Source organism: Lonchura striata, chromosome 3, assembly GCF_046129695.1.
Source record: "Lonchura striata isolate bLonStr1 chromosome 3, bLonStr1.mat, whole genome shotgun sequence".
Lineage (NCBI taxonomy): Eukaryota > Metazoa > Chordata > Aves > Passeriformes > Estrildidae > Lonchura > Lonchura striata.
In genome coordinates, this window is record NC_134605.1 from 67,118,955 (window position 1) to 67,144,500 (window position 25,546).

The 25,546-nt window shown below is 38.7% G+C and overlaps 1 protein-coding gene across 8 annotated transcripts in view; it reads left to right on the top strand.

The window, feature by feature from the left end:
• HS3ST5 (heparan sulfate-glucosamine 3-sulfotransferase 5) overlaps positions 1–25,546 on the top strand; it is a 192,594-nt gene that overhangs the window by 158,475 nt on the left and 8,573 nt on the right. Inside the window, exon 1 of one of the 8 annotated variants that reach the window (XM_021555517.3) lies at positions 2,000–2,141. The exons of the other annotated variants lie outside the window; for them this stretch is intronic. The gene's annotated coding sequence lies outside the window, so the exon portion shown is untranslated. Of the gene's footprint in view, positions 1–1,999; positions 2,142–25,546 lie in introns of those variants that run through there. 8 annotated transcript variants of the gene reach the window in all.

The following is a 25,546-nucleotide window of genomic DNA, read 5'->3' on the forward strand; positions in this document are numbered from 1 at the left end:
TATATCCTGAGCACAACCCAATCACAGGCTGAGAGGGTCAGGAACTAATTTCCCCATTAAGCAAGTTCATCAACTAATGAACATTTTGATCATATTTCACCATGTTGTTTCATAATAATTTCGTGCCATTCATTTCAGGGAGAGGAAGAAGTAGGGAGAAGGGCTGGCAGATTTTGGTCTCCGATGGAAATTGCTAGGAAAAACTGGCTCAGATTCTCTCGGTACAGGGGCAGAGAATTGTCCTGAGAAAAGGGGCCTGACGCTGTGTGCCCGCAGGCAGCAGAGTTATCACTGGGTCAGGCACGCCTTATGAAAGGACATATTATTTATTGGGCACTTTGGATACCGGTCCAAACTAGTGCTGAACTTTCCAACCTGCCCAGAGCACAGTTCTACCCAGAATATAGACAGACAACCACTATGTATGCAAGCTGTCAGTTTGGCTTAGTCTGGTAATATCCCTGTTCCTAATGATAGTTTCTGGGATTTTTAACAATGTAATTTTGGGAAATCCTAATTCCTGTACGCCTGCAGAGATTTGTTGCTTTACAGTTACAAAACTTTTCTGTTTGTAAACAGGTTTAAAAAAATATACTCAGAAAACCACTTGATGATTTTTTTTGGTGTCACTTCAGCCTTTACTCTCGGATTCCAGAAAACATCATATGAAAAAACAGGACAACCTATAGTGGAGTATCATATTGTAAACCAGTCTAAGCATGGTACTGGGTCTGGTCTTTTGAAAATATTGGACCAAATACATTGTGCCAAATGTTTTACACCAATTAGCAATTCATTCAAAGAGTTATGTCATGCATAGAAATCATTTGCCTTTATGAATGATCATAAGGTGTTAAAAAAATTTAATACTTGAATCCTGGAAGTAAATCCTAGAATCGCATCCCCAAAAGAGAATTATCTTTTGCAGATTGCATGCCAAGCTTTTTCTGAGTTATTATCACAGATGGTGAAAAATTCCCATGGCCTTATACTCATGTTCTTTTTCATTCCAAATGGAGTCCTTTGTGAAATAGCAGCGTGATTGCATATGTTTGAACTCTGACTGTCCACTTAAACGTATGCTGCACTTCAGTAGTGTGGTCTCTGGGAGGGAGTGCTAGGCTCTGTTACAGGAGGTTTAGGACAATTTATTTTCACCCCAAAGCCACTGAAATCCTGCCTAGCATTATCTCTGTTAGACTATACCACTAAACTGGAACAGTCACAGCTGAAACACAGTCTGTCATGCTGTGCTTAATCCAACAGATATGCAAAATTCTCTAAAGCAAGTGTAGTTTCTCTCTATCCTCTACACCCAGCTTCATGTATCCATCACTTTCCTCAGCTCTCCCCAGTGACTTTTCAGCTCCAGAGTTATGGATTTTCTCACAGATCTAGTGAAAATGAGGCATGGTTGCCTCATGTGATCTCTTGGTCATTGGGCTGATGGATGAACTCAGACATGATGCTTCAACTCCATTTCTCTTCTACCTGTGCCCCTAAACAATGGGGAAAGGTGAAGTCCTCTATCCTGGGGAAAGACCTTCAGTGGTAGTCTCAGCAATTAGGATGAGCCTATTTAATTGACAGAAAAATCAGATTTAAGTTTATTCAAGTGACATTTTGTCTTAGACCTCAGATTTTCTTATTATTATATCAACTGCTATATAGTGTCCATTTTTACTTGGTGTAGTAGGTGTTCAGAATAAATTTTGAAAGTACATAGTATCAGAAATCTACAAAATAAATCAGGAGCTGCAAGTATTCTTATGGTGGGTGTGAAATTTTATATCTGCTACAAGTTTGGGGATGAAGGTACTGCTCACATTTTGCAGCTAAGTAGCCAGTGAATTTTAGATGGGATGTAGGGGCAGCTGGTCAGCCTGACTGCAGCTTTGCTGGTGTGCCCACTGTTTGTCATTTGATAGGGACAGAGCTGACTCCCCAGCAGTCCTGCCCTCATCCTTCACCCTCCTGCTGCTCCATGGAGCTGGCTGCTGTGGCTGTGCACTGCCTACATTTGCAACTTCTGGGCAACAGCCCATCACACCATACAGGGCAATTTACCTCAGTTGCCACTGGTGGAGCAGCATAGATCAGCTGGAGCATGCCTGTGGACTTGGCATTTAATGGGCTTTTTGGTGAGTAGTGATACAAGCCTTATGTATCTGGTACTAGTACATGGAGTACAAACCATAATGAAATGGATCCGTTCCACAAGACATACAATTTTATGCTTCCTAATTGAGCAATTAATTTAGTTTTGCCTACTATTTCATAAATGTCAGGGGATAAAGTTGAGAACAAGTGGTTGCTGTATTTGCATCAGGAACTGAGGGCTAAAGAATTGTGCAAAATTGGTAGTATACAGAACTGATTTCCAGATTAATGTTTGGATTGATTTGAATAGAGAGCTAATTTTACTTTTTCATTTACTGATTTGATTTGAATTTGATTTGAATCCCCTCCCAACAGAATAAGAATGCAGATTTAAAGTCCTGTCTTTGACTGATCTCTGTGAGTGTCCTTGAAACTCCTTCTTTATTCTATGACGGCACTCTTCTCCTCTGGGAAACACATATTTTCCTGTAACTCTAAACTAGTAGGAGACAAGTGTCAAGAAAACTTGGATGTTTAAATCAAAATTGATTTTCCCATCTAAGACGACAGCTACTCCATACTGGTATGGACCAGCCTATGGAAATTTTGAAAAATTAATAACCAGAAAAATATATCTAAAATATTCTCAGTGTGTTTCATCCAAATGATACTAATTTTATTCACTTAAAACAGTCTTGAATAAACTTTAGTTTAGTCATAGAAAAGAAACCAATATTTTTGCTTAATAAAGTGATAGCAAACGTTTAATATGAGCATGTGCTCATTTACTATACATTATTTTGATATTACTTGTATCTATGCGTGTAGAAAATTAGAAATCTAATCCAGAAAAGCCCAGAGAAGATGAAACAACATTTTACTTGGTGTTACATCAGTTCCACACTACTGAGGAATCCATTTTATTTAGGGAGAATCCCCATGAAAACAATGAAGGCAGTCAACAGGATGCTTTACACAAGTGGGAAGACTCTGATCATGCATGTCTAAAATGTGCCATAGAAAAGACATAATTGCCCATTTTATGGCATGTTGGACTTCACACAGAGTCTGCTTCTAGTAAAGAACATTTCTAAAGAATCACATCCAATAAATGAATCCTCCAGGCTCTTGTTTTCAATGTTGTGTGCACTTCTTTGGTGTGAAAACTTCTGTGAAGGCTTCATGAGCTAAAAATTCTCTGAGGTGCTGTGCTGAGACTCTAGGAAACAAAACTGATAATGCTGTACCTCCTGGGCATCTGTACTCCCTCCCTTCTAGATCCAAAAATCAATATGTGATGATGTGGTTTTAGAAGGCCTGCTGTAAGCAAGTGGCTATTAAAATGGCATTAATCGTGCCTTAGGCAAATTGGTATTTGTTAAGCATATGGATAGTATTATTAGCATGAAGTATGCCTGGCATCTGAGTAACAGTCATCAGTGTATCTGAGGCAGGAGGTGCCTACTTCATGGGTCAGTTCTCTGGTGAAATATCTAGAGAGTTAAATTGAAACTAAATAATTGCTGAACCCAGTGCAATTTGGACAAACTACTTAGTCCCTACACCTTCCACGTAACCCTGAGATTGAAGGAAAAGCTGCAGTTAGCTGAGGGGGTCTGCTGAACAGAAGGTGATGAGGGTGCCTTCATCACGCAAATAAAAACATGCGACAGCACCACACCTGCACTGTGATAAAGTGCCCAATATGTGTGTGTCAGTGGCTCCACAGGCTGTGTTCTGGGTGTTTTGAAACTAAATCTTTCTTCCTCCTATTGACTTCTTGCCCTCTGGTACATTGAGTTGGCTGCCTGAGACGCTTTCACTAAGTACAAAGTCAATTGACTGTAAGTAGTGATGAAGAAAATGTTGTGTGATTAATATTACAGTTCAAGCTCCTCTGATCAGTCACAGAAAGAGCAGTCAAATAAACTCAACTTCATTTCAGAGAATCACACACTGTTAATGGTAGAGAGTCTGCCTGGAGCCCAAAGGGGAAAAACAAGCCACTTGAGGCAAATCTCTCTTCTTTTACATAGAACAAACTGGTTGAGCAGTGTTAAAAGCTGCTTATTGATTTGTGCCCAGTCTGAAAGCCATGCAGTGATGTAAATGAAAATGTGTCAAGAGTCAATATTGATTTTTTTTTCTTTTTCTTTTTTTTTTTTTTTAAAGCAAGGCCACCTCACTTGGGAAATGCTGTTAGCTATACCACTAGGCTTGTCAGTAAATGAAGATCCTTTTCCACAACACTACATATGTCCAGAAATCAAATTTACTTATTTTACTGAGGTAATATGGACAGTATGCTGAGAGCAGCTATGTTCACAAAACTTGTTTTTTTGAGCAAATTGTTAGGTGAAGAAAATGAAATGACAGAGAAGAAATCAAATCTTAGAGAAAATAAATTTGCTGGGCTGAGCTTGCAGTCTAATACTTGCATCCTAGACCAAATTTTTTTTGTTTGTTTTTAAATCTTGCTTGCAATAGATTTGTGTAACAATTTAAATTATATTCAGTGAGAGCCAAGGACAAGGAAAGGGAAGAAAGGGAATCCTATTGTCCCTAGGGGGTGTGCTCTCATCTGGAGGAAGCCTGGCAAGAGCTCCCTTTAGAAAGAGGGTGTTTGCAGGTAGAAGACCTACAAGAGCCTGCCTTTCACATGACGACTAGCAGAAGAAAAATGGATGATCCCTGAAGGGTAATCCAAATACATTATTTGTTGACTTCCCACCATGCTTAGTGAGGGATATGCAAAGCAGTATAAGAAAATACAGCCAGCAGTTGTCTATGTTTTTTCCCCTGAAGAATCAGATGCAAACTGTAATAAAAACTGCTGTGCTCAAAATCAATGCTATAGCTTTTTCTATTAGATTAGAAACTGCAACCAGGCTCTTTTAAGTAAAATTTCTACCTTGTTAACTCTTAGCAAGAAATATTCTTCCAGGTCTTTGACAAAAGCTGCTTCTCTGTAGCCAAGATAATATTTTTTCAATCTGTGCCACAGAATCTGGCAACTAATTTCTTACACTTCAATTAGAGGTGACAAGAGGATGTGGCAGACAGCCCGTTGCGGCTCTGATCTTCTAAGAATGAACAGCTATCCACAAGGGAGGGTCATATTTAGTGTGAAGTAAGGCTTGTGAGATGTTTTTTACTTTACTGGCACTTGTAAGGGTTTTGGATATTTCCACAGCTTCTAGTTTTTCTTCCTGAGCCGAAGAAACATGCTTCATTTATGGCAGTTTGTCTCTTCATTCATTCATCTCTGCTTGCGTCTTTCCATGAAAGAGAAACACTTCTCCTTTCTCTATTTCTACCCACGAGAAATCATCACCTCAACTATAGTCTTTCTGGGGTGACAAAAGAAACATTTCAAGCTAAAAATAAATAAACAGAGAAATTAAATTCTAACTTGGAGAAGAAACCAGAGTAAGTAGCACAGAGGCAAAATGGCAGTCTTCCAACTACTGGCAGAAAAAGGTGCCCCAAACTAACTAGTGGCAAATCAAAAGTGCAACTTCAAACATATTAAGTGTGTGGAAATGCTCCTATCAATTTCATGTTGCTAAGGTTCAGCTGATTAAAATAGAAGTTCATTTTTAAGCTCCAGCAAATTGAAGTTGGGCTTCTATTAAAGTCTGCAACTGTTATAAATGTTATAAATGGATGTCTGGGCTGATGAACTGAAAGTTGTTCAGTGAGAGACATACACATGGCTCACACTTTATTTTTCATCAACTCAGACAGGTTTTTGATCCTTTTATTTGCTTTTTTTTTTTAACATTTTGTTGCCAAGCAGAATGATAACTATAATGTAATATTTTTTTGTTTATTTTTTGCAGAAACACAAGGGTAATAACATCTTCTGTATAAACTAAATGTAATTTGTCATAAATCTGGAAAGTAAGGCAATACTGATGTTCATCTATTCTGCCTGCTTTGTCAGGCAGCTTGCTTTCAATTTTGTGTTATAACCATACAAATTTATTATTACTAAAATTCAGGCAGAGGGAGACAGAAGAAGATATAAAAGTATTCCACTGCTCTGCTATGTTCTGTACATAATGTGCAGAGATAGTCACTCAGTGGAATTCCATAACAGAAGAAACTAAGAAGAAATATGAAAGGCAAAAGACTTACAAAATGGATTTATTTTATCAATTCGTTTTAAAAATGTATGAATGGGAGTGAACTGGCATTAACTACTTTCCAAACATTTTACTTGTCTCACAATAATGTTCTCTGTGGAAATGATTTTATTTTGTCGGTACCACAATTTGCTGTCTCAGACTTTTCTGTTCTGGGAACAACAGCTGAATATGAGTGTCTTCAGCCAACTTTGGAAACACCTACTTCTTCTGTACATCTTAAGAATACAGGTGAGGGCCTGTAAGTTATACCCTCTTACGTGCACTGGCACTTGGAAGATAGGTACTGACATGATTTAACTGTCCTCTCCCAGACTACCAACTCCCTGGTGTGGTGCTCCACCTTGGAATTGTTCAGGAGCCACCAGAACTAATAAATGGAAAATAAATGGGAAGGATGCATCTGCCTCTGGCCAGAGAAACATCTTCTTTCTCTTGACATCCTTGACTGTAAACCCTGCTTTACAGATTGGTGCCAGGCCTTCTTTCTGTATTTTATGAATCAGACATTATTTCTCATTTTTTCCTTGATATTTATTTCATTCATCCATTCATTTATTCACCTGGTGTGAATAGAGGCTTGTGATTAATTATTTGGTCTAGAGCAAGGACTTGAATCTTGATAGCCTAGCTGAGTGACCTACTTGTTGGCAGTAATTAACCACAGCCTTAGACATGTTCTGAAGTCACTTGCCTGAACCTGCATTACTAGAAAAATGGGTAGACAGCTGTCTTGTTTGAGAATTCAGCTATAGTAACTGGGGATATTTGGTTTGTGCTAGGACTCACCTGAGGTGACACCACTTTTCTTTGAGCCTACCCAAAGACAAGCACTGTCATAGTTTTGGCATCTCCTCCAACCCATGGAAGGAGAATCAGGTCTAACACCAGTACAGCATAAAAGCAACAGCTGTAGCTGAATTCTGCCTGAGCTTTCTGAGATGGATGCTATTTGACTTTTTGAGGTATTTGTCAAGACAGTGACCTGACCACATGCTGACCTAACAGCCACTCAGTATCAGAAGGTGCCCCAATGGAGACACAAGCTGCAGCAAGCAAGGGAAGATCTCTTTTCTTGGGAGTCCTGCTGGAAGGACCAGCCACCTGGAAGGTGAGGGCTTGCATGCTTCACCAGGCAGGGCAGAGGGAAGAGATCAGAGAAGTCACTAGTTTAAATGGCAAGTAGTTTTTGAAGCAAAGAGCAGAAAACAGTCCTCTTTACCAGCTGAGTGCCCTAATTGCTGCCCTATGGCCGTGCTCTTTCCTGCTCTCCATTCCAAGGAATCCTTCATTATTTAATGTAAAACAAAAGATCTTTCTCAGGAGCTGCACAAAGTGCTCTGTCCATCTCTCTGTCTCTGGGTACTGGCATATGCATGTGCATACATAAATACGCCAGCACACAGATGAAGAGGTTGCAATTCTCTTGGGAAGTGAGATATGTGAATTTGAATCCTCTTAGGCTGGAGGGCAAGGAAGGATTAATTTTGTTTTGTTCATAGTCTTATACTAGAGGAGGATTTCAATGGGGGTCTTGAAGAAGGGTTAGTAGAGTGACCTTGGGAATGCTCTATGTCTGGTAGTATTTTGTTAAACACTAAATTGTTTAACAGAATAAAGTAGGGGAAAAGTAGGGGATAAGTAGGGGATAAGTAGGGGAAAATTTATCTCAAAATTGTATTGGTTAAATTAATCATTTAAATGATCCCATCTAGGGGCTTTATAAGATGTACACATTTATATGTAAGCCACTTGTCTTTTCTGCAGATTAAATGCTTTGAAGTCAGTATAATGATTTGGTCCATTTCTCAGCACTGCACACAGAGGGTGGACATGATAATAGCTTACCTGGTTTTATTTTTGGATTAATCTTTTTGAAATATCTCCAATATTCAAAAAAAGATTAAATAATAGTATGGATGAAATAGTAGCTGTCCATTTTCTCTGAGAAATCTCTGTGACAGACAATATAAATAAACATATTGTTTAAATTTTTTTGCTTTTTCAGGTGATACACTCAGGGGTAAATCCAGAGTGTAAAAGAAGTCTTTGCATGAGTTTCAGAAAAGAGCATAAGATGTGACTCACATAAAAAGCAAGAGGAGGAAAAAAATACTCATTTTCCTCTCTCTAACCTAATATTTTAACCTTTTTTCACACTTGCAAGGAGATGCTTCTATCCTCTTGAATTCAACACATACTCCTTAGTGATGTACCTGGAAGAGGGAGGAGTCTGAGTCCCATTGCTTTAGGAGTGGGAGAGAGTGGGCAGATGGAAAGGAAAATCTTGTGTTTTGTTTAGAAGAAAAGGAGACAGATATATGGAAGCAAATATTGTGTGAATGGGAATATAGATCACACATTCAAAAGCCTTTAGAAGTCCAGCCCTCTTTCCTTTTCCCTCTATCCATCCCATGAAATTATTCTGCCTTTGATCCCATCCCTCTCGCTCTTTGTTCAGTGGTACAGAAGTATGTGACCCTGAAAGGTATCAACTGACATTTCCTTTCCTGCCTAACTCAGATCAAGAGAAGGAACTGTTTGAAAAATTATGTTTATTAAATGGATTTCTAATATAAGCTCAGTATTTTTGTGTGTTCATGACAAAAGAATTTAACCTGCCTGATTACTTAAAAAAAAAAAAGACCAAATAAATGTAGGCCAGAAACAAGTTAAAATTTGATTTCTAATTTATTGCAGTGCTTAGGAGCATATTTTAACTCAATTTGCCACACTCTCCATTATTACTGTAGACTTGTCAGTGAGAAAAAAATCTTTGCAGTGAACTACTTGGATCCTTGCCCTTAAATAAAACAGTATTTTTAATGTCTTCTAATCAAGGATATTGTTTACAGGGCAGATAACTGTTAAGTCTTCTTTCCATTATTGACTACATGATTTGTTTCCTTTTGCAACTGCATTTAGATGTACTAAAACCTCTCTTGGCTGTTTCTCATCTTCTCAGTCTCTTGTTCCAGTATGTAATTGCAGCTCAGTTATAGCAGAAGAGCTGAGTATGTATCTCAAGCTACTGGTCACCTATTCCAAATAGCTGTGGCAGTTCTTGCTGTTTGTTTTCTGTTCTGTAACAGAGCATCAAAACACGCTTAGAGAATATTGTATTATTGGATACTGGTATAAAGACTTCATCAGCCTAATGGAACAATTAACTCAACCATTCTGCTGCACTTGATCTGCAGAATTTTGCTTTAAGATTAGAGTGATAAGGTGAAGATTAACACCTCTGGGTCAGTGGGGCTGATGAGACATGATTTATTAATCCTCAAAGAAAACCTTAATTGGACACTGGAGCACTGTCTTCTTCATTGTTAAACTCTGCCAATTCCCTGGATAGTTAGGAGAGATGGTGAGGATGATAGACTTACTGTAATTAGATGCACCAAAACTAAAGTAATGATTTTTCCCCCTGGGAACACCATGTGTTATTTTATCCAAATAAATCACTGCTGATATGTATGAACACCTGAGAAACATCCGCTACACATGGTCATTGACTACTCAAACATAACTTATAGAAGGGAGCTGCAGAACAGGATTCATAAGAATCTTTTGATTTAGAGGAACTGTCTTAAATCCTGGCCTTCAGAGCACAGAGAATTTACTGTGCAAGCAGGTTAATGATCAGGTTGATTTATCCTTATTTTTTTACCGACCATTACTCATTCTTTCATCATGTTCTTTCCATTAAGAGGCACTGATTTATAGGAGGAAGCACTCCTCTAAGGAGTTTGGTAGGTTTTGAAACTAAGTCTGCAAATACTTTTTTTTTAAAAGAAATGTCTTTTTTGCAGGCAGTATAATAAATAGGTTCATTATAATGCGGCACACAGCTAAAGACAGGAAAAAAGTCCATAGGCATACAATGCTAGCTGCTGTACCTCAGGCTCAGGAAACTGAGCTTTGTGGCTTGAGGATTCATTAAGACGCTTGGTGTAATGCAACCCTGATGAAATAAGTTAGCAGTCTCATTAGGGGGTTGGAGCAATCATTTGGAAAAATGCCTTCTTTGCTGCATTTGTTTACTCTGTCATAGGAAGCATGTCCTCAGTCAACTGGGATAATCATTGTCAGCATTTTACATAGTTACAAAGCAAGCTAATAAGCCAGATTGTCAAATTATGTCAATCATGTCTAAACATCAACAAACAAATTGCTCTATGCAGATGGGAAATTTGTGAGAAAGCTTAAATATTCAGTTCAATGGAAACAGTGCACACTGCGAGGTCATGGTTTAAGACTGATATCTGGAAGAAAGTGATTTTCCAGAATGTGGCTCTGAAGCAAAGTTTCTGTCTCTATGAAATTGGTGAGGCTTTTGACATTTAGGGCACTGACTGAGGAGATACTTGTATCATTAAGCATTGCATCCTGCTTTTCCTACCCTGACACTGTAGACACCGCATTATCACACTGGTATATTAGTTGTCTTCCTCTTGCCTCTGCTGAAGTCCTCAAGTTTTATTGCAGCTTCACACCCAGACTGACTTCCAAAGGCTCTAGCCAAAGAAGAGATGAGAGCTGAGGAGTCAGAATTCTTTCTGCTATAAAAGAGAAGAAAATTTTATGTATTCCTATTCATGCCCACTGGGGTTTGGAGTCAACTTTTAGCCCAGCAGTCCTGATGTCAGCTTTCTGAGTGACAAGTGCTTTTGTCACTTGTCATCTTTGCACCAGACACCACTCTAGGGGGAAGGGCCCTGTTTGTGGCTGGTAGTTGCTGAGTGCTTGTGTGATTTCACCCCTGTCTAGGGTGATACCTAAGGGACAAAAGAATGAAGAGTTTTAAAATGCTATAAAGCTTTCAGAATGCTTAAATAGACTGAAGTGAAGATTGCACCAAAAAAGTAAGATAAAAAGATGTTAATCTGTAGAAAGAGCAGAAGATCTATTAAATTAATCAATAGGTCTTTTACAGGGGCAAATATGATTTAGTTAAAGAAAACAGAGAGAGTGTAAGAAGAATATAATGAGTTTTCCATTTCTCCTAAAAGCAAAGGTTGAGAAGAGCAGTTATTGACTGACAAGTATGTTCTTCAGAGGGGAAAATCACATTCTGGAGGGTGAGTCTCAGAGTTGCACTGAAGTTAGAGAATGTCTGCACTGTTGTGTCCCTCAGGAGCATGGCCTTCAAGTCATAGTGTTCACCTGGTTAGGAACACTGGAACATAACACACCAAAGTCAGCTTCTGTCCTTCCTCCTATTTAAAAGGAAATAGCAAGAAGGAGATACACATTGATTCTCCAGCAACTTTAACTGTGCTTTGGCAACATGAAGAATAATGATAAGTAAATAAAATGTACATTATAGACAGGGCCATCTGTCCAGGGTCCCAGGTAATGTACATACCCATTATTGTACATACCAGTCCATTAGCTAAGTCCCAAAGCATTTGATATTGGTTCTGCCCAAGACATAAATTTGATTTTTCAGTCTCAGTTAAATGTAGAATTATTTGTTTGGGGCTTCTTTACTAATATAATGTGTCTTTAACCAAAGTCTTTGTGTTCTGATACTGAACGCCATCATTTTTATGGTTATCCCATATTGATGAATGATTGACTCAATATTGACCTGTTTTTCCAAAGGCTCACTCAGCAACATGTTTACCTGCATCGCTGTTGTATGTCATATGGTATTGACTTCCTCTGATCCATGGTTGTTATCATTTGGTATTCCTTTATTCATCCTTTGTAATACAGAGTGCTTAGTGCACATTATATTCTTTCCTTACAAACCTTTTCAAAATACAGTCATCATCTACCCAGAGTCCAGGAATTTGGGGACTTAGACTTTTATAACAGCTTTCCCATGTAGTGTCAAAGATTTAACTCCAATATCATTAGTTATACTATTGTAACTTCCCAAGACTGTCAATGCCACAGTCTGAACCAAGGTGCTCCACAGAATGTCCCTCCTCCTGATTCTGAATGTTCATGGCCAGTTGTAGGAAACCGCTATTCAACAGCTATTCCCTGAAAACTGGGTGAGAGGAAAGCCAGAAGCACTAAATTAAACTATTAATATAACACAGAGAAGGGATGGGGTGAACATCCCTCAACTGTATCATGCCCCATTTGGCTGGAGTGCTGATGTTATTGGTTTAAAACTTGACCAATCCTCTCAGCTCTTTAGCACCCATAAATGTTATGTTGGAGCTTGATTCTCAAAGAGAGGGAACTAGGGAAAACTTAATCTGCCATCATGAAGAGAGGTGATGATATTTTCTTTTCTCAGTGTGAAGCAGCCTTGGCTGAGCAGGAATTTAGGAGGCCCATGGGGTCAGTATGTGCTAGCAGGCACAGAGGTTCATTTTAACTTCATATGCCCTTTTGGGAGAGAATAAATACATAGAGCATCTTTCTTTCCACATAGCTTCATAATAAACTTCCAGAGGAACGTGAGCTTGACTCACTGTAAATCTCACTGTAAAATTTTAATTAAAATAGATCTTCCACTTAAAAAGTCAATTCTACTTTAAAAAAAAAGAAACCTTCTCAGTTCCACTTGAATCTCAGTCCCCCTAAAAAGACAAGCATCAGTAAGCTGATGAATCTTGTGGAAAACACACACAATCCAACTGATTGATTTTAAAATGCAATCAATTAGAAATCACAGCTGACTTTTTTGATTGGAACTTAATTTGATCTGGAATGGGTTTGTGTCCTTGCCTACTATTAATTAGCAGTAATAATAGTATTGTTCTTCTATGGGAATTTGAAACAGAACTGCCTTCCTATAAGGCAGATGGTTGGTACAGCTCAGAGCACTCTGAGTCACAGCAGAGGTCTCAGCTCCATTACTCCTGTTAGCTGGCAAGGGAAGGCTTTGGTGGAAGAAAATGGTTATCCTGAACAAAGGAAGAAGTTGTCAGTGGAACAAATTTGTCTTTTCAAAGTTGCAGCCTGAGAGATAGTCACAAGCAGGAGAGGCTGCAGCATTCCCACAGCATTGCAGCTATCAAGGCTTGGACGTGGGGCACTGCAGGGAAACATGTAGGAATGCAGCAAGATAGGGGCTAGAGACTGCTCTAGAATTCCAGGTGTTAAACTGGTGTGAAATATCTGATCCACATTTCTATCTAAAGCATTAAGCCAGACCTTTCTTGGCCAAAAGCAAACTCAATTGCATTATCTTCTGTTTGTTCAAAGGATAAGCCCAGCAGCTGTTCTTGTTGTGTAACATTTATATCTTTACAGAGGCTGCAATAACAGATATAACATTTGCAGAGGCTCCAAGTGCCAGGGCTGGCCCCTTCAGTGACCTTGGAAGGAACAGGATGCTTAGCCCTGTGCAGAACCATCTCTCACTGACTAGAGACAACTGGAGAGATGACTTAATTTTTCTTTCTTTTACATTTACACTGCAGACTAAACACTAGTAATTTTTTAGTATTTCATTTATACTCAGCTTACAGACTTAATTTCAAAGCAAGTATTTGATATTTTCATAGATGTACAAAAACTGCTAGCATTCCTAGAGATAAAAGAGGTTTTTTTACTTTCTTTTTTTTTTTTGCCTGATGTATCAAAGGGTACAAACACATTCGTACATCTGGTTTCTCCAACAGACCTTGCTAGAGCTGTGAGTATTTAGGATAAGGCGTGTGAATGTGCATGCAGTGCTGGTATATTTTTAGTCAGCCTTGTTCTTCACACAGCAGTGTGAATAAAGCCTGAAGCTGGGCACTGTGTAAACTGATGTGGAGTGGCACCTTTCGGGGTAAGTTAGGCAGAATAAGGCTTAGTGCCAGTTTTTATGTAGTACTAGTCCATGTCGAAATCCATGACCTGCAGATATAAATAGCACAGGGAGCCCTTAGGGATCTCAAGGTGGGCAGGTGCAGGGAAAAGCCCTCTCCCTGGGTCTTACCATCTGTATATCTTGTCCCTTGTGGCCCAGGAGTGTGGGTGGATTGGGCAGGAGCCTCACATCTTCTCCTTAGGACAGGCTTCCTATCAGCAGGAAACTGGGGAGAAGCAGAGAGCAGCAGGGAGCAGTCACCCCATAGCAGGGAATCAGCAGGACACCTGTACTTACCTGAATGCCTTGCTCCAGGAATCACAGCAGGACTGTGGGAATGGTTCTTCTGATATGGGATAGTTTGATAAATCTGCTGTTGCTGATACTATTTTGGCCTGTTTTTTGCAGGTTTAGCTGGTGAGGGTACTGAAACAGCACCTGTCAGAGACAAAAAAAATAACAAATAATACTTCTACAAACAAAAAGATGAAGGACAGAATGGAAAAAAAGTCCTCTGCATATATAAACTTCAACTCCACGTCACTTTTTTTTTACTTACTACATACATGTGCTTTATAAAACAGAATTTAGTGAATTCCTTCCTTCACCTAATACAACACAAAGACATCTACAGACTCAGTCTGTTAGGCAACTATTAAATAGACAGCATTAACTTGGAGGTAAGAGGTGTTTTATCTCATTCTGCACTCTCCAGAAATCTGGTTCTGTTGATAATAACAACATGGACACTGGCATCATCACACCTGCTTGGATTCTTAGTTGTGATCTGTACCAGAGAACTACTAAATACATTAAATTTAATCAAACACAGAAGAATAAAAGTGTCTGCCATTCTCAAGGATGAGAATTTCTCCAGAAAGTAATACAAGACATTAGTATATTAATGCACACAAACCCCAGAAATATAGTTAGAAACAAGTAAAGTGGTTAGTTAGCAGCAGGAATGTTCATAGAGCCACGAGAGAAACATCTTCAAAGACTGAAGGATTAAAATGAACCTGCAGAGAGGACAGAAATTTGAAAGACATCAGTGAATTAATCCATGGCTGACATTAGCAAAATAGCATTAGGTTATACTGCAATACTGTTTCCTAATTCTAGGCTATGATCTATTTGCAGAAAATGGGGTCTGTTGCAGAGATGCCAGGAGGCAGATTGTTTGCCTGAGTGGCTGCCAGCACAGGGGAAGGAGTTGTGGCGCTGCCATCCATCCTCCATCCTGACAGGGGCCTCAGGTGGGGATGTGCCCCTGCCCTGAAGCACAGGCAGCTCCATCAGTGTCTCCCAGCCAGCTGCTCAGTGTGGCTACCTCCTCACAGACTGCGACTATGACCAGCTATCACCAGGTCCTCTTTGCACAAGGTGAACCAAGCTGGACAGAAATGACCACGAGCCCACTCCCACTAGAACATCCTCCTTTTTTGCAAGAGGGCTTTAAGGAGCCCTGAGGAGGGTCTGGAAAGGGATGCACTGCAGTGGTGCTTTCCAGCAGAAGTAAAATTGTAAAATTGACTGGTGTAATTGAGTCTGCTGTTGTATCAAACAGTGAGGACAAGGTTTTCCACCAGGCTACGATCTGGCTCCAGTGCATTATCACATTCTTTTGCGTGTAAAGCTACCTATATAAATTGTTAAATGGAAATTTTTCTGGTAGTCTGCTACCTGGTAATTATATCAGCAGAGCAGGGTGAGAGATGGCAGGAAAGAATGTAAGTGTGTTATGGGAACAACAAAGGAGGAAATCAATCATAACAAACATTTGCTTAAGAACACATTGTACCTTTGGGTGTGGAAAAGGACTAGTCTCTGTTTTATACATGGTAAGGGGGAGTAATTGAGGTGTTCCATTCAGATGTTATTGCTGCTGGGAAGTTATGAGACAGCCTCAAAAGTTAACTTGACGGTAATAGACTTAAAATATATTAAAAAAGACCCTTCTCTGAATTTAACCAGCAAAGCATATAATTCACTAAACTCTAATGGTGTTGAAGAATTTATTTCCTGTTCCTTCCTCCATGAGAGAGAGAAAGAGAGACAGAGACAGAGACAGAGAAGAAAATAGAAATATTTCTTAAATTAACTTTATTTACATCCTCTTGTGATATGGCAGGATGAAAAAAGTAGGATTCAAGGTCAAAAGGAATTCTGTCCACATCTCAGTCCTTCTCACATAATTTTGAAGAATGAGAGCTGAATAGAGGAAGAATGAACTGATTTCTTTTAGGTTAGTCATTGCAAATGCAAAATGAATATCATTCTGCAGATATGGTGCCAGAGGACAACACAAGCTAACAAAATAATGGTAGTCTAAATAAATAATTTATGCACCATATCAAAAACTGAATGAGATAAAGACATAGAGAACACATTTTAAAATTTGGAAATTGCTCAAAGCTTTTCCTGCAGTGTCTCCCAAGAGGATGAGCATGGAGGACTAATAAACTCTGTGACTCTGTATAATTCATAAACTTTCCCTCATTTTTTGATTTTCAGTAGTTACAGTTTATAGCTAACAAAGGAACAGAGTGGAAAAATCCTGGTGAGAGTTGAGAGAAGAACATAAACCAGCTGATTCCTCCACTTAGTCTATTCATAAAGGGCATCTGTTCTCATCCCAAACTGCACATATATTTGCCATTAAACTTAGTACATTGAGAACAGAAAAAGAAGCCTTCTACTCACATCCTTATGTCTACTTTATATTAATATTTTTATGACAGCTATTGCAATGTGAGATTATTACACAAAAAGCCATTTCCAGGTGATTTATTTTAAAATTATTCTGTTGTGGCTGTTGGTTAATGTTCAGACTGGATTTCTCAGGGATTCATTCAATGAGAGCAGAGCAAACTCAGAGCAAACTAGTGAATGCTATCAGAAGGCAGTGGCGTGTTTCTGGATGAATTACATGGAATAGACCTCCCCCACCCACAGCCACATTGGAAAGATGTTTCTAAGTTGAAGAAATCTAAAAGTTACTTTCAGATAAGTTTTGCCTTGAAATGATTTTGATGGACACAGACATGTGAAGTCTCATTCTGAAGAGATATGGTGGGCAAAAGCGTTGTTTTCAACTCTGCAGTCAGCAATTTGTAGCATATTTTTTGGCACAGCACAATTCAGTTACACAACCAATATTGTTTTCTATAAGATTCCTTGAAGTTTAATTTTTTAACCAAAAGCAGAAGACAGCATCCTGTGGTTTCCTGAGGGAAACCCTCTGCCTCCTCCTCTGAGTACACAAGCAGAGCCCAGCACATTTCTCGGCTGCATGACAAGTTCCATGCTGCTGGGGGGCTGAGAGGGCCCCCAGCTCTGCTGCCGTATGTCAGAGCAAGCAGAGTCAGCCCTGCGCCCTCCCTGCAGCAGCCAGCGGAACAGCAGAGCAGGAATTTCCACACGGTCTCCACCATCCCCAAGCACGTGAATGGACCATACAGTGCTCTCAGGGCGCCTCTGCAGATCTCTTGTTCTGGGTGGGTAAATGAGGAAGAAGGTCACTACTGTCAGCAAGCTACAGAAGTGACTGAGGAGCAGCTGCCCTTCGGTGGTCCCCTGTGCTCTGAGCCTGACAGAAAGGATCCGTTCTCCCAGTTCCTCCCTGCCTGTCCTGCCTGCCTCAGAGAGCCTGTTGATTGTTATATGACTGTTGTTTACTTCATTAATTTCCTCCTGCCATCAATTGATGAATAAATTATTCATAAGTAAATTTATAAATTATTCTACCATTTCTATTGATGATTGAATAATATTGACCAAATAAATTATTCACTGTTCTTTTTCCCCACCAAATGACAAATAAATTATTAGTGAGTATTGTTTTCTTCATTATTAGATCAACTATTCCATCTGTTGAGACATTCATAAGATGTCACTCACTCTGATAGCTATACAATTTGTAATTTCCCTTTAGGAACTCTGCTTTCATGGACAAACAGAACTAATTTAACTTTATTGTATACTTATATGGCAGTTGCTTTAAATATGAGGTCCTTTAGAACATGAGAAACTGTTTTGTATGTCTCACAGCCAAGTAAACAAAATGCTGAGATATTCTGGGGTTAATTCTTACCCAACCAAGATATTTTGAATTGTGCAGCTAATTTTACAATTTTCCATATTTGGACTTAAGTGTCAGGGTTGAGGTTCCAGCCATCCCTTGATTGCAAAAGATATCAGGTTGTAGGTTCTGTAAATGAGCATCAGAAGCAAAGCCAAACCAGCGATAACTTGACTAATTGCCATTACAAATGTGAACTGCATAGGACAGTTATTTCAAGTTCATGGATAAACAAAATTACTTTTCCATGCAGTTAGATCCATGCCTTCTGTCTCACTGATTCACCAGTAACTATGTGGCAAACAAGTGACAGCCTCTTCTAGTGGCAGCATTTCTAGCATATTTTACCAGGCAGGCAAAATATGTCTATATCCAAAAATATGAACAGACCATGTGGTTATGATGGGTCAGAGAAAAAAATCAAAATTATTTTTAAAAATGCATCTCTAGGAAAGTGATACTATGTGACAAGTGCCCACAAAGAAAAGATTAGATCCTCTCTATTCTATGAAGCCCAAGTAAAATTTTGTCTTCAAGACAATCAAGAGGCATTAGCATGAAATAGTATAAGGATCATGAATAGTATGCTGAAAAGTATTCTTTAAGTTGCTCAGAAAGAGACAGAGAGAGGAGGCATCTCATGCCAGCAGAGGAGCAGGCCTTCAGTAATTTTCCTGGTGTGAGTGCCAGCAAAGATCAGAAGCACACACTTCTCTGCTGGCATTTGCTTGAGTCTGAAACCTACCAGTAAAATATGTGCAAAGATGTTTCTGTTGATATTTTATGTTCTCTTTTTTTTAGAATTTAAAACCATGAAGTAGGCATATTTGCCAGGCTGAGTACATGTAGGAGAATGAATGGAAACCCAGTCTACAGCTGAGGCTGCCCAAGGGGAGGAAGATGGATGAATGGGCTGTGCCAGTACAAGAGGACTGTGTAGTGACCAGAGAGCTCATTTATGGGGAGCTCTCCAGCTCTGGACACTGGGCTGGGCAGCTCCACAACACCATAACACTGTAACAGCTCTGTCTTCTTGTTTCCCCTTTCTTTTCCACCTAAATGAAATGTGATCTGTCACTCAGGTCAATACAGCAGTGTAATGTTGGTCCTTAGAACACGTGCACAGCAGAAAATCCCAGCTCCTTCATTTTCAGAGAAAGCTGTTAATAGGTCTGCCTCTCTCACTGAGGCACACTAACAAGTTCTTGTCTAAACTGTCATTAATGTTTTCACTTAGATTTCCACATTCAATTGGCAGCACTTCTAAGGGAAGTGTTGTGGTCAGGACTTACAGGGGAAGAACTGAGACTTTGCATTCTGAAAAATAACGATCTCCGGGGTCAAGTTTTTAAATTCCATTTGTTCCTGTTCTCCCAGCAGAAGCCCCATGGGATCTGGGCATCCAGACACAGAAATAGACAGAAAAGTATGACAAAGAAAAAGGGAAGATGGTAAAAGTGTGCCTAGACAGAAGTGTATTGAGGGAGCTGTAATGGAAGAATGCCCTTTGCAGCACAGTTCAGAATGGATATGAATGAAGGACAGTTATATTGCCCAAGGGCAGAGAAAAAGTAGCTGGGATTAAATGGTGAAGGGAGCTTCACATGGGAAAAACTTAGACTTATATAGGTGGGTAATGGACTGAATCTTTGGGACAATTATGACAAAGAAGTTATGAAATATAGCCTGCATACAGAGAGCCATCTGAGCTGATCATGTTTCAGATTAAGGGTCTGAGTAAAAAGACAGAGATGCTACCAATCAGAACAAATGTAGGTGCTCATTATCAGACAGTGTGATGTCTATTCATCAGCAATGGGATAGTTCAGTATATGAGTTTGAATAAGAGAAAAGAGATGAGTAAGTATACTATATAAAGATATGAGCTGCACAGAGGCATGTGGGGGTACTCTCATGCAATGGTATTTTTTTTCATTGCGGGGTAAAAGCCAGGAGCAAAAATCTGTGAGGTGGATTTACTGTAAATGCAGTGTGCCATCAAAATATATTTGCAGCTCAGTTAAGTTTTTACTGCTAGTTTTCCCATCAATGCTTTTGACTCCTAGTAATGTTCTGAATTTAGTTCCATTTTGCTGCTTTTCTGAAGGGAAGTCACCAGAAAACAGAAACTGCAGAAGGCCACATAGACTTTGCCTTATATCTAAGAGAAATTTAATTTATTTGTCAGTTTCAATCAATTAAGGAACATTCAAACAGCCTTTCATATGTATTATTTTAGACATGATATTATTTGGGAAAGGGTAATTTTTCCAAGAAAAAAGAAAAAGGAGAAATAAAAAGAAAAATAATCATGTCTGTGGATGTGATTCTAAGTAGTGGAAAAGAACATTTCAAAATTACTAATTTGTGACAAAAGGTAATTTTATTTTACACTAAATTGTATTAGACAATAACTCTCTGCCTTTTTATCCTGCTCAATGCAGTGAAACTGTTCATGATGAGGACTGGATCCTAAAAGAAGGACAAAATAAAGAAAGCTCTGGATATCTGCCTGCTTACCTTTTTCTCAGAAGACTTATAATCTTCTCTAAATCTTTCCCAGAGTTGAAAAGTAAACTGTTTATTCCTAACATGACACTACTATTGGCCTCCCTTTGTGATTTTTCTTATAACTTTTGCAGTCATTGCTTCCCTCTCAGATGTCACTGAATTTTTCCTTAACTTCCTTTTTCCTGTATTATTGTTATTTTTGTTACAGTTGTTTTAGTGCCATCTTGAAGAAACAAGGCTGGTATTGTCTTTTAAAGACTGTGAAAGTAGCAGCTATTATAATTTCTCTATAACAATAACTGCATTTCCTCAGATTTTCTATCTCAGTGTCATCAGCTCCACCATTCCTGAGAAATGGAGCAGACAAGGAGGGTGATCATTTCAGGAAGGTGATCATTTCAGAAGAAAAGGAGGGAAGTAGCTGGGGAAGTACCTTTAATCCACAGAAAAGGGCCAACCCTATCAGATTAATCTCATGCTCTATGAAGAGCAGTATTAGGTAATATACTCAGGATTCTGGCAAGGAGACAGGCATCTGAATTTTGGACTAATGGAGTTCTATTAAGATCTATGTGCTTGGAAATGTTCCTGGAGCACTGTAGCTAAGCTTGGATCATGGCAACCCAGGCATCACTCAGCAGAACGCGGCCGCCCGCCTCGCCGGCTCGGATGCAATAAGGCAGTTTTCCTCAGCAGATGTGCCTGAGACCTCAAGGGCATCAAAGCGCCTGAGATTCCTAACTGCTCTGACAATCTGGCAGCAGATCTGTTTGGCACAGGGCACCACAAAGTCAATAGCAAGCTTTTGAGTTGTTTCTCTCATCCCAACACCATATTGCTCAATGTCTTTCAGTGAGATGCAAAAAAAAAAAAAAGAAGAAAAAAGGGAAGGGTCAGGCTGAGAAAGGAATGTGATAAAGAGCTGGTTCTGGCCTTCTGTACTGTTGTCACTTGAACAGCAGCTTCCTAGAGACAGCACGATTATGAGTAGATGGGTCTTCAATGTGTCTGGAGTGAAATATCCCGTGAGCAGTGGACTAATAGTCATTGCCACCCTATAGACTCCAGAGAACACAGATATCTGGCTACCCTAGCCAGCCCCGATGGGGGATTATGAGTCACAAATACTCTTTCAGCACTGATACTGTGCTAACTTCTGAGAAATGAAAATATGTTTTCTTATCTAGTATCCACATACAGATGCTGATTTTATGGGTGGTCTCAGAATCTAGCAGCTTTTCTGGAGAAAGGCTTTCACCACTTCTTTACACAAAGAAATGGCTTCAAGGGCAGCTTAATGACAGTCCTAAATCTCAAACTCTGCAATAGCAGACAAAAAAAAAAAGGTATTTTTAGGTTATTGTCACAGCTGTGGCATAACAGTATAGGAAATCTTTGTTGGAGTTTATCTGCATTATTTATTGTTTTCCATCAGTTTTGCTGACATTTTCTTCTCCACTCTTTCAGTCAATATGAGTCATGAGGAGAAAAGGACACGTCTAGTACACAGGAACACTTACATGAATCTGTGAACTTCTTCCATGTTATATTTCCTTCTTTTCTTTCTTTGAAACCTAAGTTGAGCAAGTGTGTATTAATCTTACTTTATTCCATCTCAGCCTTATACTATAGAGAAAAAACTGAAAACTGTGATTACTCATGAGAATTAAATTTATTTTTTATATTGAAATATGAACCATTAATGAAAAATTAAAAAGAAAAAAATCCAAGTTCCCTTTCTCAATGGTCAGCACTTTATCATTCTCTAAAATATTAGGTATTTTCAAATCTTTCTGTTCCCATTATCCACTTCATTTTACTGTGTCAAAAAAGGGAAGTATTTTTCTCTTCTTAGACCATTCAATGCTATTAGGAAGGAAAAATCCTCTCTCAAATGAAAAATAGTATTCTTTTTATCATGATCATTCTAGTACCTTAACACTGTTTACATGGTGCAATTGTTCTGTTGCAATTAAGGAAACCACCAAAGCACAGGCTACTGGGGAAAAAGTACAGCACCACTGTGTCTTTTCCTTGCCACTAATCCAGACCAGTGAGACAGAAAAAAGGGACTGGGGAGGACCTGGAGAAGAAGGAGCAGTAACATGACTGACTCTTCCAGGCAGACCATGACTAAGACCATGAGCTGGGGAGAATGCACACAGTTTGAGGCATAAATTCCCCTGCTCTCCCAATAACCATATGATTTCATACCCCAGAAAAAGACTAGGTGCTTGATTTTTATTGACAGTGAGAAGTGGAAGAAACTGTAGTTAACATTCAAGAGACATAATGCAAACATGCCCAGTGATAAGTTCCCTGACTTGTCTCCAATCACTGTGTTTAAATCTCCTATAAACCCAGAGATCTTTCTGCAGTGTATGACAACAAATATTTGTTGGTCAACAGCTGACCCCTGCTGGTGTGAAAAATTAAAAATAAATAAACACGCCAAACAAATTCTAATAAAAACATATCTTACTTATTCTTTTTCTAGCTTCCTTTGTGCATATTTGCCTTTGGTTTTTGCTTCATTTTGATTAATCACATAACTCTATCAAGACTGTATCTCTTCAGCCTGTTTGCAAAAAGAAAGGATGTTGTTGTTGTTTCTTATACTTCCATCCACATGCTATTTATTTATCTATAACATTTTCTCATGTCTGCTCCATGTGTCCAAAAATTTCCCTTTGATCATTTGCAAACAAGTTCCTAGCAATTTCTTGTTTCATTGTCTGTATATTTGGAATAAGTGATTATAACAGCAGATTCTCTTTTCTGTGCTTCTGCACAATTCAGATTTTTATCAGTAATGCCATCATTACTAGCATGCTTCTTCTGTTTTCTCCTACTCATTTGACTTTGACCTAATTTGAACCAAAAACTAACTTTTACAACAGTTCACAAAAAAATTACATTATTTGTCCGTCATGCCCACTACCTTTATCCATGATCCCTTCATCTTGTCAGGAACAGTCCATCTATTTTTCAGTTGGTATTATCATCTGAGTTCTACATAGTGGTACTGACTCTTGGCAATCCACTCAATAACCCTGGTCCTCTCACCAGCAAATTTGGTATGTAGGGAAAGGGGTTAAATGAGGCATTCACATCAATACACTGGTAAGGCCACTTTCTCATATTTCTTTATTGAACTGTACCATGTCAGTATAATAATTCAGATCAGATGTACATCTGAAATCACAAACCACATTTCACTTTTAATTTACACAGAATTTACAAACCACATTTTTAAATACACATGATGTTTCACACATTTCTAGAAATCATGCATTCAGTAATTTGTGTTGCTCTTTGTACATTATGACTGTCTCAGATAGACACAAAACAACTTTCTTGTATGCATATTTAACTAAATTGTCCAAGACAGATGTTTTAATTGTAAGCCCACTGGAGCTGTGCAACAATGTGCTGTCATCTCTTTGGGTGGGAGGTTCTACATTCAGCATTCAACTACTGGGAAAATTCTGCCTGCAGCTTTCTCCCAACCCTCCTCCCACTTGTCAGTAGCTTTTGTGACAGTTCAGTTCATGCCCCTAAAAGAGAGCAAATTTTTTTAAAAATACCTTATTTACCTCCAATAACTGCTAAAAGTCTTGTTGCTTTGGATTACATTTTATCTTCCCTTCCAGCTTCTTGTAAAGTTTAAAAGTATGCATTCCTTACAGAAAACTTTGTACACCTGATAATACTTCCCAGAATTTTAATTTCTTCCTTTTCATTTCTTCTTTCCATTTCATTTAAGTGTTGCCATGTTAGTCTCCAGCAACATTTTCACCTTAGGGACCTTCACCTTAATCACATTCTGGTTGTATTAACTCTGTGTCCTAAATAGAAATGTTTTTTCAGCCCTCTCCTCTGGCACACAGAACTGTCTCAGTATATCCATTGCAAGGTGTAGCCTTTTCTGGAGTCAAGATAATATTCTTCTATGTTTTTTTCAGGAAAAGAATTAACATCTAGGGAAAGTTTTATTGAGACCATCTCTCTGGAATAAAACTCCATCCATGGCCTTTAAATTAGATGCTAAAAATGAAAACAAAAATGAAACAAATACATAGCGTTATCTTTACATTTCTAGTGTGTGCTTAATACTTGTCAATCTGTAGAAAAGTTTTCTGTACTTAGGTACGTGCAAATATAAAACTGGAACAGGTTTGGGCTTTTTTTGGTTGATTGATTTGCTTGATTTGCTTTGTTTGTGTTTGTTTTGTGGTTTGGTTGGTTGGTTGGTTGGTTTTTTTTTTGTCTTGACTCTAATTTCAAACATTAATATTGAGGTCATGAGGCCTTGTGGAATACATTTCAGGAAATATCTTGCCATTAATTTGATTTTATTTTGTCCTGATGACCTCCACAGCCTCACTAAGGCTTGCAGGCAGGACTGAAGTGGGATCCAAGAGCCTGTATAAAGGAGAACACATGGAAAATTAAACTTTAGTTTAATGTATAGAAGGCTGCATATATATATATGTTTTCTGAGAGACAAAGTTCATTTTTGTAGCACTGAAGATAAACCTTTATTTAGAGGGAGCAGCACCAAAAGATTTAAAATCTGGGACCTATGAAAATTCATCCTCTGCTTCCTGTTCTTCTCTTTCATCTTTTAAAATTAAATTGTTAAAAGAGTAATTAGTAACATATTGACACAGAGGTGCAGCATCTGTGCATTTTTCTTAATAGTTCAACTTTGACTACATATTTTCTGCCTTGATCAATGTATAGAATTCCTCATTTATACATTATTTTTATGGGAAAAAAATGCATATTACAAAATGGCAAAAGTTTACCATGTAGTTAAAGCACTAGAAAGAAATTATTTCAGACTGAATCTCACGGGTGCTACAGGTTTTCTCTGTGACCCTGAGCAAATCACTTAATCTCTCTGTACCTCTGCTCCTCATTTATTTTTTAAAGGATGGT